This window comes from Emys orbicularis, chromosome 8 (assembly GCF_028017835.1).
Source record: "Emys orbicularis isolate rEmyOrb1 chromosome 8, rEmyOrb1.hap1, whole genome shotgun sequence".
Lineage (NCBI taxonomy): Eukaryota > Metazoa > Chordata > Testudines > Emydidae > Emys > Emys orbicularis.
The window spans coordinates 3519765-3538462 of NC_088690.1; the positions used below are offsets into that span (position 1 = coordinate 3519765).

At 47.0% G+C, this 18698-nt stretch overlaps 1 protein-coding gene across 1 annotated transcript in view; it reads right to left on the reverse strand.

Annotated features, from left to right (window-relative positions):
* ZSWIM5 (zinc finger SWIM-type containing 5) overlaps positions 1 to 18698 on the reverse strand; it is a 158230-nt gene that overhangs the window by 73033 nt on the left and 66499 nt on the right. The window lies entirely within an intron of this gene.

Here is an 18698-nt window from a genome sequence, read left to right on the forward strand (position 1 = left end):
TACAAGGGATCGTGGCGCTCTAACACAGCCTTTCATCGCTCCAAGGCATTAAAAATGGAAGCACATAGATGGAAATTTGCTAATGTCTAACTCAGCCACTGCCTAATCATTTGCTTTCCAGGCTAACAAATCTGGCTGTTTAATGGAGAGGTTTCTCTCGCTCTTCTGGCTCAGGTAACAGTAACCAGTAAAACCAAGAGGAAGGACGGTCCAGTGCTTAGCACATTAGCCCCAGGTTCAATTCCCTAATTTGCACAGACTCCCTGTGTGACCCGGAGCAAGTCACTTAGTCTCTCTGTGAGTCAATTCCCCCTCGGTACAAGGGAGGCAATAGCCCTGCCCTGCCCCCTGGGGGTGCTGTGCAGATGAAGGCACTAGAGATTGTGAGGCCAGTAATGGGGGGCCACGTAAATGTCTGAGATAGAGGATGGAGAGAGAGAGAGAGAGAGAGAGATCCATCTTAATGAGCAAACATCAGTGAGGATTGCTACAAAGGCTAATTTCATCAGTCCACAGACAACAACTCACAAAGTAGACTCTCCTGCTCTGGACATGCCAATGTCTTGTACTTGTCAACCTAACAATATTTTGGCATCACAGCAACGGATGATCTAGCTCACAGTTCCTCAAATGCGGCCACCAGGGGGTTTCCCTGGGGCCACAGCAGTTTCCTGAGCCGGGAAGGGGGGGCATCAGCCCCTCCAAGTTCCCTGTAAGCTGCATGGCCACGCAGCAGCCTATTTAGCGCCACGCAGGCACTCAGGGAACCCGCCCGGGGACCAGCCGGGGGAGGGGTGCCCCTCCCCCTCCCCCAACCTAACCCAGCCCCCAACCTGCTGCGGACGAGATGCCCCTCCTCCAACCCAGCCCAGACCCCAACCTGCTGCGGCCGGGATGCCCCTCCACCGGCCCCAACTCTGCTGCAGCCCAGCCCTGCGGCAGCTGGAACAGTGCGGCCTGGGCTGACCCCAGGTGCAACCTGGGTGCCCCTCCCCAGGCCCAAACCCAGCCCAGACCTGCTGGGGCAAAGGAGCGCCTCTCCTGCAGCCCCAGCCCCGGAGTTGCCACAGCGGGGAGAGGCACCTTTCCCCCCAGTCCAGGTGCTGCTGCAGGGAGAGAGAGCTCGGGGGGGGGGGGGGTCCTCTCTCCCTGCCATTGCCCTGGAGCACCCTCCTGCACCCCAAACCCCTCATCCCCGGCCCCACCCCAGAGCCTGCACCCCCAGCTGGAGCCCTCATCCCCTGCACCCCAATCCTCTGCCCCAGCCCAGAGTCCCCACCCCCCAGCCAGAGGAGCTCAAGACAGGCCAAGGCCCCGAGCCCCACCACTTGCCCAGAGGAGCCCCTGGCCAGCTGCAGGCACAGCCATGTCTCCCCTCCTCTCCCCTCCCCAGACCCAAGCCGCTCAGAGATGTTTTTCATTATTATTTGGACTTCTACTATGTCAAAGCATTTTTAAATTTACTTCAAAATTGTTGTACAAACACTTTTACCAAAAAAGCAAAAGAAACAATAATAAAAAAAGACAAGACCGTGCAAAGCACTTTATTTGTGTTTCTATTCGGTTAAGTCCAGTAAAGAATAGAGACATGTGCATTCTTTTCACTATTGAGTCTGCAAAAACCCCAAAGCCTTACATAAATAAATGACAATGATTTGGATGTATAGATGTGCATATTACTTTATTAATTTAGAAAAAATAAATAATATTCAGAAAAAGTGTCAGTGCGGCCACCAGCAAGAGTTGGTGGCCACACTCGGAGGCCACCAAAACATTTGTTGCGAGAACCCCTGACTAGCTACTAAGGGGTGGGCAGAGAGCTGAAGCCAAATCCAAGAGGAGATCTGTCAGCAGAGACACCCAGAGGCTTAAGCCTCAGCTTTTGAATAATCCAGTGTAATTCTTTCATCTCACACAGTCCTGGACATCCTTGCTCCAAGACCTACTTTCAAGATTTTAAAATGATTTTTATTTTGTGCAAGGAACCGCTACTTCTTAGAAGTTTTTATCAGAACGGCCCTACTGGGTCAGACCAATGGTCCATCTAACCCAATATCCTGTCTTCTGACAGTGGCCAATGCCAGGTGCCCCAGAGGAAATGAACAGAACAGATAATCATCAAGTGATCCATCTCCTGTTGCCCATTCCCAGTTTCTGGCAGAGTCTAGGGACACCATCCCTGCCCATCCTGGCTAATAGCCATTGATGGACCTATCCTCCATGAATTTATCTAGTTCTTTTTTGAACCCTGTCTTGTCCTTCACAACATCCTCTGGTAAAGAGTTCCACAGGTTGACTGTGCTTTGTGTGAAAAAATACTTCCTTTTGTTTTAAACCTGCTGCCCATTAATTTCATTTGGTGACCCCTAGTTCTTGTGTTATGCGAAGGCGTAAATAACACTTCCTTGTTTACTTTCTCCACACCCGTCATGATTTTATAGACCTCTGTCATATACCCACCAACCTCTCTCATGTGGCAAATGAGACCATGTACAAACTTCTGCACCACCGATTTTCCTGCCTTTAAAGAGCAGATTGCTCCCTTGCCGTTAAGTGACCTGCCTCAACACCAGAAGAATAAACAAATAAAGCAGAGACTGGATGGGCCGCCCTAGTATATCTGTCCATCCCTACTGATCAATTGTAATGCAGTCAGCCCTGCACTCCCCAGAGCTTCAGAGGGGATGCAGGGGTTCCCCCCAGCAAGGAACGTTGATTCACAGATGAGAGAAAACCTCAGTGTTGTGGGAGGACTGGTATGGTTTTAAAATTGTTCCACACTCCCCCTCACATCACCATTCCCCTCTGAAAGCCAGATGAACAAAATATCCGAACGGCCATGGGAACCGCCACAAGCCTCTTTGGCCCCACCCTCCACTGCCAGAGCGGTGTATGAAAGAAACCAGGATGCAGATTTTCGTTAGCAAATGTCACGACCCAAGACCTGATTTCTGGTCTCCTCCCACACAACTCTCAACCTTCAGTCACTCATCCGCTGTCCAGTCCCGAACGGGGAGGTGAGTACGAACTGTGTGAAGCGGAGGCAAGAGATGCTGAGGTCAGGAATGGCACAAAAAATAAATTTGGCCCCATTTTCCGCAAGTTTTAGGCAACTCTGCTAATTTTCCTAGCTGAGTTTTAGCAGTAAATTGAGATTCTAATGCAGACAGATCTTTCGTACACTCCATGCAAGCCATGTGGAGCATTATGGAAGGAGGAATCTGACTGGTCAGCGAAGGACCTGGCTACCTACCAAAGCCATACAGGTCAGGACTCATTAGAGCTTATTTACCTTTCTGCCTGGCATTATGCCCCAGAACAGATATAAAAATGTAAGGCTGTTATAACTTTGTAAAGTGTCCACTGTCAAATATATCCAGGTCACTACGCACACACAGACGAATAGTTAAAATTATCCTGGTCTTATGATCTAGATATACCAGCCTCTCTCAAAAGAAAAAAAATTATTACTATCATTATTCATTATTTATTTTGCAATACTACCATATAAATAAGATGCCAAATAAAAACAAAACCCCAATAAAAATCTTAAATTCTTAATACACTGAGTAGGGAGGGAATACCTACAAATAAATTGAAAAAAAAAAATGTATAAACAAAACAGCACAAAACAGCACTTTTGTTGACTTGCCAGGATCCACCACATTCTGCACGTGTTGAAAACATCAATACCTGAAGCGGTTGGGCAAATAGTTTAGTTATTTGTGAAGTCAGCCACTCTTTCAGGGGAAAAAAAAAGAAAACTTCAAACTCAGGCCCTCACTGGTAAAAATCAACAGAATTTAAAAATTAGAGCTTTCTTTTAAAATGTGCTTATCTTCAATTCTGGCTACGGATCTGTCCTATATTAACGACTTCAAGATCTATAGAGAGAAGCTTTTTTTGTTTTTTTAAAGCAATTCAGTTCACCGTTGAAGAGAACAGAACAGCTGATACGTACTGACTGGAATGGAATTTTTCCACCGGCTGTGTATCAAAGCTGGAGCAGGCCAATACAGTAGAACCTGAGCGTTACGAACACCTTGGGGATGGAGGTAACTGAACAAAATGTTCTGGTTCTTTCAAAAGTTTACAACTGAACATTGACTTAATACAGCTTTGAAACTTTATTATGCAGAAGAAAAATGCTGCTTTCCCTTAATATTTTTAGTACTTTACCTTTAACACAGCACTGTTCTGTATTTGCTTTTTTTGTCTCTTCTGCTGCGTGATTGTGTACTTCCGGTTCCAAATGAGGTATGTGATCGACTGGTCAGTTCATAACTCTGGTGTGCTGAACTCTGAGGCTCTACCACAACTGTAAACATGCAATGTGGAAAATAAAATCTCTACCCCCCTGAAAAGTACAAGCCATTGCTCATCACTCACTCCAGACAATCAGACGTCGAACTCTTCAAACAGTTTTCCACATTTTGTTGTGCCGTTAACAGCAAAGAGAAATTGTTCATTAGCAGATTTGTTCCCTAAGCAGATTTAACGCTGCCCCACTCACTCATTCGCTCCCGTGACAGCAGGCGCAAGAGGGGAAGCTGCGGGAGCTGAAGGGGCTGAGCATAGACCCCGGCCCAGGACTCTGTTCTGCCAGGGCAGGACCGGAGCCGTCCCAGCACCGGGCGCCTGCAGCGATCAGGTGTCACCGGGCCTGTGGCCTCACAGGGAGCCCCCTGCAGTACCGCTGTTATGCAAGTGAGTGAGCAGGGCAGAGCAGAGACCCCCAGCCAGGATGGGTAGGAAACGAACCATGATGAGCCCCCCCAGCTGCTGAATGGCTCCTGCCCTCTTGATTATCCGAACTCCCAATTACCTGAATAAAATCCCCCCGCACTATTCAGCTTATCAGGAGTATAAGACAAGAGACAACAGATGGATACAGACAGACGGGGAGTGCAAGGAAACAAGGAGATGATAGCGGTCAGCACAATAGGCTATGGTCTCAACACACCTGTAACCCAGCCATTATGCCCACTCAGTGCCAGCTCCATAGGCATGCTACAGAACTGACACAGGTCCCCAAACTGTGGGGTGTGCCCCCCACAGGGAGGCGCAGAGAAATGTTTGGGGGGGGGGGCAGGGAGGGAGCATCACCCAGCCTCACTCCACTCCCAGCCCTACCCCCAGCCTCTGCCCCCGACCGCAGCCTGGCCACGGCTCCACACCCAGCCTTGGCCCTTGTCCTGCTCTCGGCCCGGCTCAGGGGCGGGGGGCACACAGGAGGCACGGACGGGGGCAGGCAACCCTGACAAGTTTGGGGACCACTGGTATATGGGCTCAATCACAGATTGGTCATAACTAATGTAACATACGAATGACTGTAACATTTTTACGTGGTGCCACAGGGGCGCCCGAAGGGAAGCAAATTAATTTAACAGCACAGGGGGACTTCTTACAACCATGAGTGGTTGGCAGAAGCCTGTCATTCTTTTATATGTAAGTACGTGTGTGAGACAGGGAGAGCGCGCAGGTGTAAATAAAATAACTAGCCCACCTAAAAACACGACCAAGGTTAATAATGCAGGGAGCATTCAATTCTTTCAGTGCATTACAAGCCAGTTTGCTTTTTACAAAATAAAAGCAGAGATGCTTCCATAAAACCCAACACAATACTGATGCTTCAACCGGCCCTGCACTATTTAATGATGAGCTCCGGCCCCCCACCTTTACCCACATTCAGCCGTTACTTGCAACACAAACACTGTCCAAGCTAGCAAACGGGGAAGGGAACGCTGGGATCCAGTTAATTCAACTGCTCATTTCAAGCAACACTGTAGGAGCCTGCCCAAGAAGTTGCACATTTTGCAGTTTTTCCATATTTTATCACCGACGTTCTCTAGCCATTTATATTTTCGTAAGCCTCTGTTTCTAACCGGCTAAGAGCTGGACCTGGTCAGCATGGTCCCTTTAGCCAGTGCCTAACACAGATGTCAAGTTCAAATTCATGAGTTTTTTTTTGTTTGAATGTGAGCTAACCAGTGTGGCACCTCTCCCCGCCCCCTACCCCCTCAAATCTCTGCCACGTGCCAAACACAATGACCCTGCGGACTTGCATTCCAGAGGCACTCTCCAGCCATCCCCATGGCTGCAGCAGGGAAAAGCAAAGCGCCAGGCGACCAGCCAAATCCTGGAATTACAATGCAATATTTGGGAGGACCAGGGTAGCTGGCTTCGCAGCCTATGATCAGGAGTCAGAAAAATGCAGTTATGGTACAAGGGCAGCTGTGGATATTTCTCTTTCAAGAGGACACGATCTCCTAGCTGTTCTTAGCCAGATTTTCTGGCTTTGTTCTACATATAAAGTCAGAATGGCCCAACAGTCAAAACAGTGCTCATTAGCCAGGCGCACTGAACTCTAAGCAACCCAAATTCCTGCACGCTATCCACCTTAAACACGGGAATGCAAACAGACCCATTTTCCTGTTCTGTTTTGCGTTTACAACAGGTCACAAACTTTTAATGTTCTTCTAAAGGGTTTTCAATTCAACGGACCTTTTGGGGCTGGTTCTGTTTCAGATGACAATTAAACCATCTACATTAATCTCCAATGCTACGCAGCCCTGCAGATCAGTTATTTAACCCAGCCGCCAACGTACACGCATTCCCTTAATCTGAAACTGACTGATCAATCTGCCTCAAACATGGGGGAGTCAAAAGCTAATGAAAAAAATCCCCCTGGGGCAAAGACACCACCAGATCGGAATAGTTTTATTAGACCTAAACCATGCGAAATTGGAAGCTCTTTAGCTGTTTAATTCTAATACTTTTGACTCTGTGAAACATTAACTGTATAAATAATCAAATCCCTCACGTGACTGAGCCTTATGAACAATCTGGGGCCAATAACTCCGAGGTTAATGAAGGGAGTCGTCTTTGGGCTCAAGGATTTTCACAGCTCTGAAGCCCCGCAAACATCAGAACAAAGGCATTCGCTTTCCCTCCAAGGGCTTCAAAGGAAAAGCTTTGACTCTCTCCGGGTAGACCACATCAAGACATCTCACAGACATTCTAATGCTACATTTCTCACAGTGCAATCTGCTTTAGAGCCACATGAAGACACCAGCTAGAGTACGGTAGGATGTCTGGCAAACCAGCTGGGTTTCAGTGCAGACTACAGGAAAGAAATAGCCACAACCCAACAATCAGCCACCACCATTGTCCCCGAGTTGGCTGGCTTTGGTGCCAAGGACCAAAAGATCCACGGAGATTGAGCTTCCCTCCCATCCACATCCATCTATGTCATGGGGAAGCACATTAGATGGAGTGACGCGGCAGAAGCTTACCCAGCCCCGTTTCTTGTGCGGTACCAGTCTCATGGAGAAGGGCTTCCACCATTACAGCTCCCAGCCTGTACCTTCCACCAACTTACACAGTTACACAACCAGGACATGGTGCGTCCGCACACACACCCTGTACTGAAACTGCGACTATTCTGGTGCATCGCGCTGAAAACACAGCACACGCCCTGTTCTGTTAACACCTACAGCGTGTCGCACAAACGCCAGCCAGCCACGACGGATTTCACTGCTTCCGAAAGGCAGCCTGGTCTAGGGAACCGAGCTCGGGTGAAGAAACCAAGAATGCCTGTGTTCTAATCTCGGCTCTGTCACTCACTGACTCGTTCTGCAGCCATACGTTGAGAGCCCTGATTTCCAGGGGTGCTGAGCATGGCAGCATCCCATGACTTCAGATGGAATTGTGAGGACTCAGCACCTCTGAAATTAGACCTGTTCCCTCTGTGCCTCAGTCTCCCAGGCTGCAAAATAGGGATAACACCACTGACCTAGCTCACAAGGGTGCTTAAAGATCAGGTCTGTGACGTGCCTTGAAGATTTATAGATTCCCAGGCCAGAAGGGACCACTGTGATTATCTAGTCTGACCTCCCATATAACACAGGCCAGGGAACTGCCCCACAATAATTCCTAGAGCAGAGCTTTCAGAAAAACATCCCATCTTGATGTAAAAATCATCAGTGATGGAGAATCCACCTTGAGCCTGAGTAAATTGTTCCCATGGTTAATTACACTTACTGTCAAAAATGTACGCCTTATTTCCAGTCTGAGTTTGTCTAACTTCAGCTCCCAGCCACTGGATCCTGTTAGACCTTCCTCTGCTAGACTGAAGAGCCCATTATTAGATATTTGTTCCCCATGTAGACACTTACAGACTGGGATCAAGTCACCCCTCAACCTTCTCTTTGTTAAGCCAAACAGACTGAGCTCTTTGAGTCTATCGCTAGAAGGGATGCTTTCTAATTCTTTGATCATTCTCAAGGCCCTCCTCTGAACCCTCTCCAACTTATCAACATCCTTCTTGAACTGTGGGCACCAGAACTGTGTACACAATTCCAGCAGCAGTCACACCAGGGCCAAATACAATAACCTCTCTCCTCCTCCTCAAGATTCCCCTGTTTATGCATCCCAGGATGGCATTAGCTCTTTTGCTCACAGCATCACACTGGCAGCTCACATTCAGCTAATTACCCACAACCCTCAAATCTTTTTCCGAGTCGCTACTTCCCAGGACAGAGTCCCGAACCTGGCAGCATGGCTTCCATTCTTTGTTCCCGGACATTTACATTTAGCTGTATTAAAACACATGCTGTTTGCTTGTGCCTACTTTACCAAGCGATGAGACTGAGCTCCTTTGCCAAGCGCCTTGAGAGCTACTGATGAGAAGAGCTAGGATTCATTATTAGAGCCGGTCAAAACATTTTCATCCAAAAGAATTTTGACCAAAATGGCTTTTTGTTGCAAACAAAATATTTCACTTTTTTTATTATTATTATTTTTTTTAATTTTTGATGATTTTTTCCTGGTTTTGGACAACAAACCAGAAACTGAAAATTGAAAAAAAAAATGGTTCTAAAATATATCCAGTTTTGGTTTAAAAAAAACAAAATCAGGTTTTTGGAAATTGCAATTTTTTCCTGAAAACAGTTTTGGAAACCAAAACTGTTTCGTTGTTTGGTTTCATTTTTTGGTTGAAAAACCAAAACGTTTTCAATGGAAAATTTCTGCAAAAATGCAAAAAACCCAAATGGTTTGACATTTCCCTTGAAAAAACAATTGGTATTTTTCAACTGGCTCTGGTATCAACTTACTTCCTAATGGACATCTACTACTGTCATCACAAAATGGCCAGAAAACCTGACACAATGAGATCAGGACTGAGGTGTATTAGCACAGATGTCCACTCTGGGGTCTGTGAGTTCAGGCTGGTGGCGCAGGCTGACTATGTTTTGTCCAACACCCGTCTACATTATGTTGGGCTCAAGAACAAGCCTTGGCCCTATCCTGGCAATTTAGGGGTCCACGAATGTGGCAGTGTCACTTGTGATAACTGCATGGATCTAGGAGAACGTGCAGAGAAGGAAGTAGGCTAGAGAGACATGGTGACTCAAAAAGGAGACACTGCCTCTGGTTTTATCCACTACGTTGTTGATTTAATAGTTAAACCAAAGCATTTCTAAAGCCCAAGACTCGCTGCATCATCAAGAATACAACACTCCGTCCCAATCATGCTCTCACTAGGAAAGGGGAGCAGGATGCACACCAGGACTTGCAGGAGAGGGGGAAAACACAATTTCTCCATGGCTGTGTCTGAAACGTCTCTAGATTGCAGCACAGTCAGTCTCAGGTCTTTGCTGCTCTGCTCTAATTAATAAAGTACAGGTGGCGCGCTGGAGCAGTACAAAATATTGCTCGAAAACAGTCGCTGAAAGTGGCTTTTTCTCACAGGCCCAGGTGACTTGGGAGGACCTGGCTGGTTTTTATGTGACTGAAGGCGTTTGTACTGCCCTTCTTAGGAGACACGCTTGGATTGCACAACAGAAGAAAGCTGGCTTTGTGATACTGAAGCACATCTGCCTTCGTGCCTACAGTCTGACCTGGAACGTCCCATCAATTCATTCCCTATATTAAGAGTACGAGAGACCGTGAAAAACAGCTGCAGCTGTCTTCATATTTTTCATATTGACGTCTTCCAGGAACATCTAATTCAACAGTGGGACTTGTGAGGTAATGACCACCACACTAGTCCTTGAATGCTTTACACAAGGGAAAATCCCTCAGCCCTCAAATGGCAGCAAATGCTGGGGCGGTGATTTTGCAGTCAGCGCCACATGGGTGGACCCTTATATGCACATGTGGAGAGAGCCCAACTGACCTCCAGCAGATCTGACTGCAGGTCTGGAGCCTGTGCGTGGTATGGCTGGATGCGGTTTCCTTTATATTCCAACTGCCTCTCTTTCTATTTCGTAACGTATCAAGAACATGGAATACGATCTCTGAGCGAGCACTTAACCCGGCAGGCAAGGGAAGACAGATGAGTTGCCACAACTGGATTCTCTGATCATTTGCTACAGGTGGCTGCTGCAGCATGCTAGATGGGAGAGGGGACGGGGGAGAGAAGCCTGCACTAGCTGCTACCTATACTGGGCCTGTTCTGTGGCTGTGAAGCAGCCATCAGCCTCCAGGGCTGTTTGCTCAGCATCGTTCACCAGCTTTAAATTCCCTGAAAGATACCGCAGAAAGGAAAAAGGCACCTCCCGGCCTGCCGGGCATGGGATCTCATCCTGACCAATTGTGGGGCTGTCTCGATGTTGCCTTTTGCGTGTGTCTGACTGTAGAGACGCAATGTGCATTATTCAGCAGTGGGGAAAGTCTGCCACCATTCCTCCGCGCCTGAGCAGATCATTAATGCAGGTCACTCTGCCGTGTCCCAGCAAAGCCAATACTGTACTAGATTTCCAAAGTTGGCTCAGAACGATCGAGAACACAATTTTCAGCAGAGCTGTGGGTCGAACACTTTTCCATTTGGCTCCAGCAACTTGAATTCTCAAAAATCCCTTTCAGCTTTTAGGTCAGCATTATAGTGACAGGCATCAATTTAAAAATGTGGAAGGCCAGAGTATTAGATGGTTACATGTACCAAAACCAGACCTCAGCTTGACCTTGGAAGGGGGATGCAGGCAACAGAGTTTTTAAATACTTTTAATTTTTAACTCCTTATTTATAACACCTTCATAGAAGGTAGTGAAGAGATTTTTTTTTTGCCCACGTTATGCAGGGGTTTTGCTGTATTACCGATATTCGATCGTCTTGCTCATTGTGGTGGATGAATAATTTGGCACTGGTGTGACTGCTGCTGGAATTGTGTCTGGCTCTAGTGCCCACCATTCAAGAAGGATGTTGATCAATTGGAGAGGGTTCAGAAAAGAGCCCCGAGAATGATTAAGGATTAGAAGCCTGCCTGCTAGTGACAGACTCTAATGGTACGTCTACACTGCAATATAAGCCCAGGCTTGAGCCCAACCCTCCCTTCCATTCACACACAAATCTCAGGCTCAGACCCAGGGTCCTAGAGCCCCACGGGGGTGGAGGGTTCGAGACCGAGTCAAGCCAGGAACCAGGGTTCTAGCCCTACTGCTTTTCAGTGTGGACGCAGCCCCTCCACCTCCCCACTGACTCGGATCCTGGGAATCAGCCGAAAAGTATCCCACAAGCCCATGGGCCAACTTCCTTTGTTCTCTCCATGCCCGGAATTTCCAATCGACTCCAGGGAAATGGAAGTAGCCCCCACGGTGTAGCGCAGCAGCTTGGTGAGTCAGTGTTGACCCCTTCCCATAGCCGCCTGACCGCCGAGCTGCAGACGTGCCAGAAGCAACGTTTTGCCAAGCGCGCTGCGTCGTGGCCACGGCAGCCCAGCCAGACTTTGGTAAATCTCTGGTGCGAGGCCAGCCACACAGTGGGAGTACAAGGAACGACCATGCACCCCAGCATACAGTGAAGAAGCTGGCAGCACTGAACATTTACCGGACCGGTGACCAGTGCAGGACACAGATGAAGTGGCTCAAGACTGAGTAGGGCGGCTGTGGAGTTGTGTGTGCTTCCATGTGGCCAAACGGGTCTGCAGACATCTCCCATGGAATTTCAAGCTGCCAAAAGCGCATTCAACCACCATTCTACACCTGCCGAGAGCATCATTCAACTGTCCTTTGCCAGGGCCTCCGAAATCAGGGTATGGTTCCATAAGCCACGGGTTCTCTAACCGGGCTCAGCTGACTCGAGTCCCACTAACCCTGGGCTTTCCTTGCCATGTAGACGTACCCAAAGAGCTCAATCGATTTAGCTTAACAAAGAGAAAGTAAATGGGTGACTTGATCATAGTCTATATAAGGATCTACATGGCAAACAAATATCGAATAATGGGCTCTTTGGTTTAGCAGAGAAAGGTCTAATACCGATCCAATGCCTGGAAGCCGAAGCTAAACAAACTTAGACTGGAAATAAGGTGAAAATTTTTGCCAGGGTAATTAACCGTCGGGACAATTTACCCAGGATCCGTGTGGGTTTTTCATTACTGGCAACTTTTACATCAAGACTGGATGTTTTTCTGAAAGATCGGCCCTAGGAATTATTGTGGGGTAGTTCCCTGGCCTGTGTTATACAGGAGGTCAGACCACAATGTTCCCTTCTGGCCTGGGAATCTATGAATCTTCAAGGCACGTCACAGACCTGATCTTTAAGCAGCCTTGTGAGCTAGGTCAGTGGTGTTATCCCCACTTTGCAGTCTGGGAAACTGAGGCAAAGCAAGGGGAAGGGCCAAATTTCAGAGGTGCTGAGTACTCACAAGTCCAATTGAAATCACTGGAAGCTGAGGTGCCCCAAGAATAATTTTAACCAAGTGCTTTGGCCTTTCTCCAGTGCCTTCTCTCCTCCCTGCATTCACGGCCACTGCCTGAATCCTGCCCCAGGGTCCGAGAGAGAGCAGAGCATGGAGAGACGAGAAATGCACAATCACCTCCGAGATGCCTTGGCCAGGTATCATTGGATTGTGCAGCACCCGGAAAGGGACTGATCCCAATTTTACAGGACAGGCAGAAACCAGTAAGGGCACAAAACACCCCAAAATAAGAATAGATGCAGAAAGAGACACGCCATTTTTGGTTGGTTTGTTTGGGGTGCCAGAGCTATGTAATTAAAGACTAGATTTTTCCCTTGCTAAGACTCTCCTATTTGGGTTATTTCTTCACAAACGCAATGGGGCCCCTCAACCCCGATCCCATTCAAGTCAGTCACAAAACTCAATGGGGCAGGATTAGACCTGATATTACTAATGTGTGTGGGTGTTTGTCTGTTACCGCATTCTAGCTGATTCTCTAATCTCTCCCAAATGCTGATCCACGTCAGTGAAAAAACACCATTGCCACAGAAAGCAAACAAAGCCCTGGGTTAGGCTTCCAGTGCACTCGTTGACACGTCTCTATTTAAAACACAAAGGGAGCGTGTCTACTTTTTAATGTTGTACAGCACCAAGCGCCCTGTGCATAGTAAATGTAAGAAAGTCCATTTCCTCCTGAAATGGCTTTTAAAACAAAGCCAGGGGGACATGGACTCAGTCTGCCAAGAAAATGTTAAGAATCATGGGCCTGGATTTTGTTTTTCTTACTGGATCGACAAGAGTCCTGCAGTTCCACTGACAACCTCCTTCTCTCCTGCCTCCTTAAGAGACGTTGTGGAGAGAGCTTCAAAGCCCTATTCCAGCTTTGCAGCAGAGGGCCACCATATGCAAAAGCACAGACCCACCAGGAACATTTCGAAGGAGAGGAGTGGTCAGTCCTTAGTAAAACCAAGTGTTAGGCAAATATCTTACAAGGAAGGCAAAATCTAACTTTAAAAATAGTTAAGAACTGCTCCTCTTCACAAAGGACACGACTCTCTTCCACTGGGTCAAGCTTTCAGGGAGACAGTTCTTATATGCTAAAAATGAAATAAATAATTATCTGATCTCTACATATGGAGGTATTAACCCACACTGGCGCTGCTGGGAGAATAGAATTGCAGTAAAAGCTGTGTTATCCGGCACTTTACCAACCGGAAAGCTCTATAAACCGGCATTTCTGATCTTCATTGAAAGTCCGGTTTATAGACCGGTTGGCGTGGGGCCGGCAGGCTCCCTACCTGGCTCCACGTGGCTCCCCAGAAGCAGCAACACGTCCCTGGTGCAGCTAGGCGGCTCTGCGCGCTGCCCCAGCCCTTCCCTTCCCTGAGCGCTGGCTCCGCAGCTCCCACTGGCCAATGGAACCACGGCCAATGGAAGCTGCAGGGGCAGTGCCTGCAGGCAGAGGCAGCGCGCAGAGGCGCTTGGCCGAGCCTCCGCCTAGGAGCAGCACGGACATGTCGCAACTTGTGGGGAGCCGCCTGGATCCAGCACCCCAAAACCCTTCCCAGAGCCCACTTCCCACACCCCCTCCTGCACTCCAACCCTCAGCCCTGAGCCCCCTCCCACACCCAAACTCCCTCCCTCTTAACCGGAATTTTTTTTTTTTTTTTTTTTACTTACCGGCACTCTCCATTCCCCCAACATGCTAGATAACAAAGCTTTTACTGTTACAACAAACCATTTCGTTTGATTTCTCTGTGGCTTGCTAACACTCATTCCCAGCTGTACAAAACATACAGAGCCCATCACAAGGAGGCGTGCGCGCCGGTACTTCTCCAAACAAAGTGCATGCAGTGCGAAGCCAGAAGGGCCCAGAAGTCGGGCTCTCACAAGAGAATGAACATTAAGAAAGTTCAGCTCAGGCACTCTCCCCCAGGCTAGACGGCTCCTAGGGTTCCTACCTCAGGACAGCACAGCCGCCCCCAGATGCTGTGTCTCTTGCCCCATATAACTGCCAGATATAATTCCAATTTCCTAGCAGCAGCAAAAGAGTGCCCATCACCTGGGGTTTGGGGAGTACAGCTAAAAGTTCCTGCACTGGGAGGGCAGATATTTAGACAAAAAGGACTCGTGCCGTTTCCATTTCCACTGCATAACAAGTCAACAAAATCAAAAGGAAGTATGCACTTATTCCCTTTTCTCCAATCTGGTCCCCACACTCAAATTCTCTTACTCTCTAACAGAAAACTCAACACTGATTTTATTCCTGGCTTGTGCATCCTGACGAGAAGAAGCCCAGACCATCTGCTGTAGATCCTTCACAATGGAGGCGAAAGATTGTACACTGAGACTTCCAGGCAGAATCTAAAGAGGATAACACGTGAGACTCATCTTGGCTTGGCTGTTCAGTTCTTTAATACAGCTTTGGACCCAGCTGTTTTAAATACAGTAACCCAGCTTGTATTTGTTGAAAAACTTATTCTGATTTAAATATCCCTTAGAGCACATCTCTCCCACTAAACACACTCTGCAGAGCTATTGCTCTGTGCTGTAAAAGTCATTCTTGTAGAGTAGAAAACTTGCCTGTATAAAATAAACATTGCTTGTAACCAGGGAGAATGCAGAGATTACTCGGAGGCTGACTCTATTCTCAGTGGCAACATTTTGTACGACAGTAGAAAGGGTTCCAGCAATTCCCAAAATCCTTACAACGAACCCTCTCTCAAAATTCTTACAGGACGCAAGTGGGCGGGGATTGAGAGAGGAGGGTGCCCAGAATGGATCCCTCTCTTACAAAGGACTCTGGGGAAGGAAAGAACAAAAGAACTACCATCCATCACGTCTCATACAGGCATTATACCCCTGGGCTCCCTTCCATACGGACCTCTCTGTAGATCTCACCCTTGTCGCTTTAAGAGATGGATTGTGCCCAAAGCCTACAAGCTCATCTCTCCTAAGCACACCAGAAGGAGGCTCTGTACCCCGGCGCAAAGACCAACTGGAAGAGGGACTGACGCGTGCTGGATGCAGTGTTTTAGAACGATTGCCCTCAGCTGCTGTACCAAAGGGAAAATCAATACATAACATTTAAAATAAACCTTACCGCATTCTTACATCTAAATCCGTATTTCCAGGGGCACTCTTTGCTCCTATGTACAATGGGAGCATCATTTGAAAAACAAAAAGCAACTTTCTACTTGATTTTCATAGGCGCAGTGTGACGGTGCAGTCTATATGGTTTTATAAAAATATGCTAATGAGTAAATATAATGTAATTGGAATATGCTTCATGCAAAAGGTCTCCTGTAAGGTATCATTACAAAGCTTATAATCTACTGAGTGTGATCATCCTATTTGTATAAATGTATCACTCTTGTATCTGAAACTAGAAATATGAAATATAACTCTGAGGGCCTATTGTAATTATGCAAACTGTGGGCCATTAATGGTGGTTTGGAATCTTGATGACTCCCATTAACCAGGACAATTGACTGCAAATGGCTCTGTTTTACTTGTAAGTCTTCTTGTATACGTGTGTGTTGGCAAGTGGGTAATGAAGTCTTGCAGTGACATGTGATCATGTCACCTGAACTGGAATCCATCTTTAACCTGGTGCTTTTCCATTGAGAAGGAGGAGGTGGGAACCCAGAGAGGGACAAAGGATTCCCGCCTTATGCAAAAGACATATAAATTGGTGGAACAGAACAAAAGGAAAGAGGAGCCATCATGAAGAATCCCCTAGCTACCACCTGAGCTGGAACAAGAGCTGTACCAGGGGAAAGAATTGTGCCCAGGCCTGGAAGGTGTCCGGTCTGAGAAAAAACATACTGAAGCATCTCTGAGGGTGAGATTATCTGTATTCAGTTTGATTAGACATAGATTTGCGCATTTTATTTTATTTTGCTTGGTGACTTACTTTGTTCTGTCTGTTACTACTTGGAACCACTTAAATCCTACTTTCTGTATTTAATAAAATCACTTTTTACTTATTAATTAACTCAGAGTATGTATTAATACCTGGGGGAGCAAACAGCTGTGCTTATCTCTCTATCAGTGTTATAGAGGGCGAACAATTTATGAGTTTACCCTGCATAAGCTTTATACAGGGTAAAACGGATTTATTTGGGTTTAGACCCCATTGGGAGTTGGGCATCTGAGTGTTAAAGACAGAAACACTTCTGTTAGCTGCTTTCAGGTAAACCTGCAGCTTTGGGGCACGTAATTCAGACCCTGGGTCTGTGTTGGAGCAGACGGGAGTGTCTGGCTCAGCAAGACAGGGTGCTGGGGTCCTGAGCTGGCAGGAAAAGCAGGGGTAGAAGTAGTCTGGGCACATCAGGAGGTAGCTCCCAGGAGGTTTCTGTGATCTAACCCGTCACAGTCACAGCAATTAGGCTTGGCCTCCATCATTCTCCTAGAGTGTCTTTTCTCATCTCTGGGGGGCTGGGAACCAAAGTCTGAGCTGCAGTTTTCCCAAGTCCCAAGCAACAGTTTCCCAATGCATCAAGACACAAGGTGGGGGAGGCGATATCTTTTATTGGACCAACTTCTGTTGGGGAGAGAGACAAGACAGTCCTAATGCACCTGTCAGAGTGAGATACCACACAAAGACTTGCTCCCAAGAATAGTCTGGTTTCAATGGGACGATTCATGTTAGTAAGCACTACACCCATAGTAAATGTTGCTAGAATTGGGCTAAGGAAGCAAATTTCCTTACCCATGTTACCAACCTCTTATATTATTAAAACTGGGGAAAATTTCAAACCTGAATTAACATTTCATCTCTTTACCTGCATGTTTACTGTTTGCGTTTCTTTCAGCTTGGACAAAGAAATTCAATGGCGTCAGTTTTTGTTTTTTTTTAGAGTCAGTTTCACTTTCAAATTCTCAGGGTGCCACAGAATCCTAGAAAGGTAGGGCTGGAAGGGACCTCGCAAAGTCATCAATAATAAATAATAAACTTAGACCATCCCTGACTGCTGTTTGTCCAACCTGTTCTTAAAAACATCCCGTGACGGGGATTCCACAACCTCCCTGGGAAGCCTGGTCCAGAGCGTAACTACCCGGAGAGTTAGAAAGTTTTCCTAACATCTAACCTATATCTCCTTTGCTGCAGATTAAGCCCATTGCCTCTTGTCCTGCCTTCTGTGAGCGTGGAGAACAACTGATCACAGTCCTCTTTATAACAGCCCTCAACATATTTGAAGACTTCTCAGTCAGGCCCCCCCCCCGGACTTCTTTTCTCAAGACTAAACATGCCCAGTTGTTGTTGTTTTTTTAACCTTTCCTCATAGGTTAGGTTTTCTAAACCTTTGATCATTTTGGTTGTTTTCCTCTGGACCCTTGCCAATTTTTGCGCATCTTTCCCAAAGGGTGGTGCCCAGAACAGGACACAGTTCTCCAGCTGAGACCTCACCAGTGCTGAGCCGAGCAGGACAGTTACCTCCGGTGTCTTACACACCACACTCCTGTTAATAAACCTCAGAATGATATTAGCCTTTTTTTTTTTTTTGCAACTCCATCTCATTGTCGCCTCATATTCAATCTCCATTTTGTCGTTCTGTACTTGATTTTTATTTCCTAAGTGAAGTACTTGCCTTCATTGAATTTTATCTTGTTGAATTCAAACCAATTTTCCAATTTATCAAGGTCCTTTTGAATTCTACTCCTGTCCTCCAAAGTGCTTGCAACCCCACCCAGATTGGTGTCATCTGCAGATTTTATAAGCATACTCTCCACTCCAGTCTACAAGTCAATATTTTCATTAATGACTAGAACCAAACCCAGGGCTGACCCTTGTGGGGCCCCACCAGATACGCCCTCCCAGTCTGACAGCGAGCAATTGATGATGACTATTTGAATGTGGTCTTTCAACCAGTAGCACACCCACCTTATACTAAATTCATCTACACATCATTTCCCTAGTTTGTTTATGAGAATGTCATGGGGGGCAGTGTCAAAAGCCTTACTAAAATCAAGATATAGGATATATCATGTCTACTGCTTCCCTCCTATCCACTAG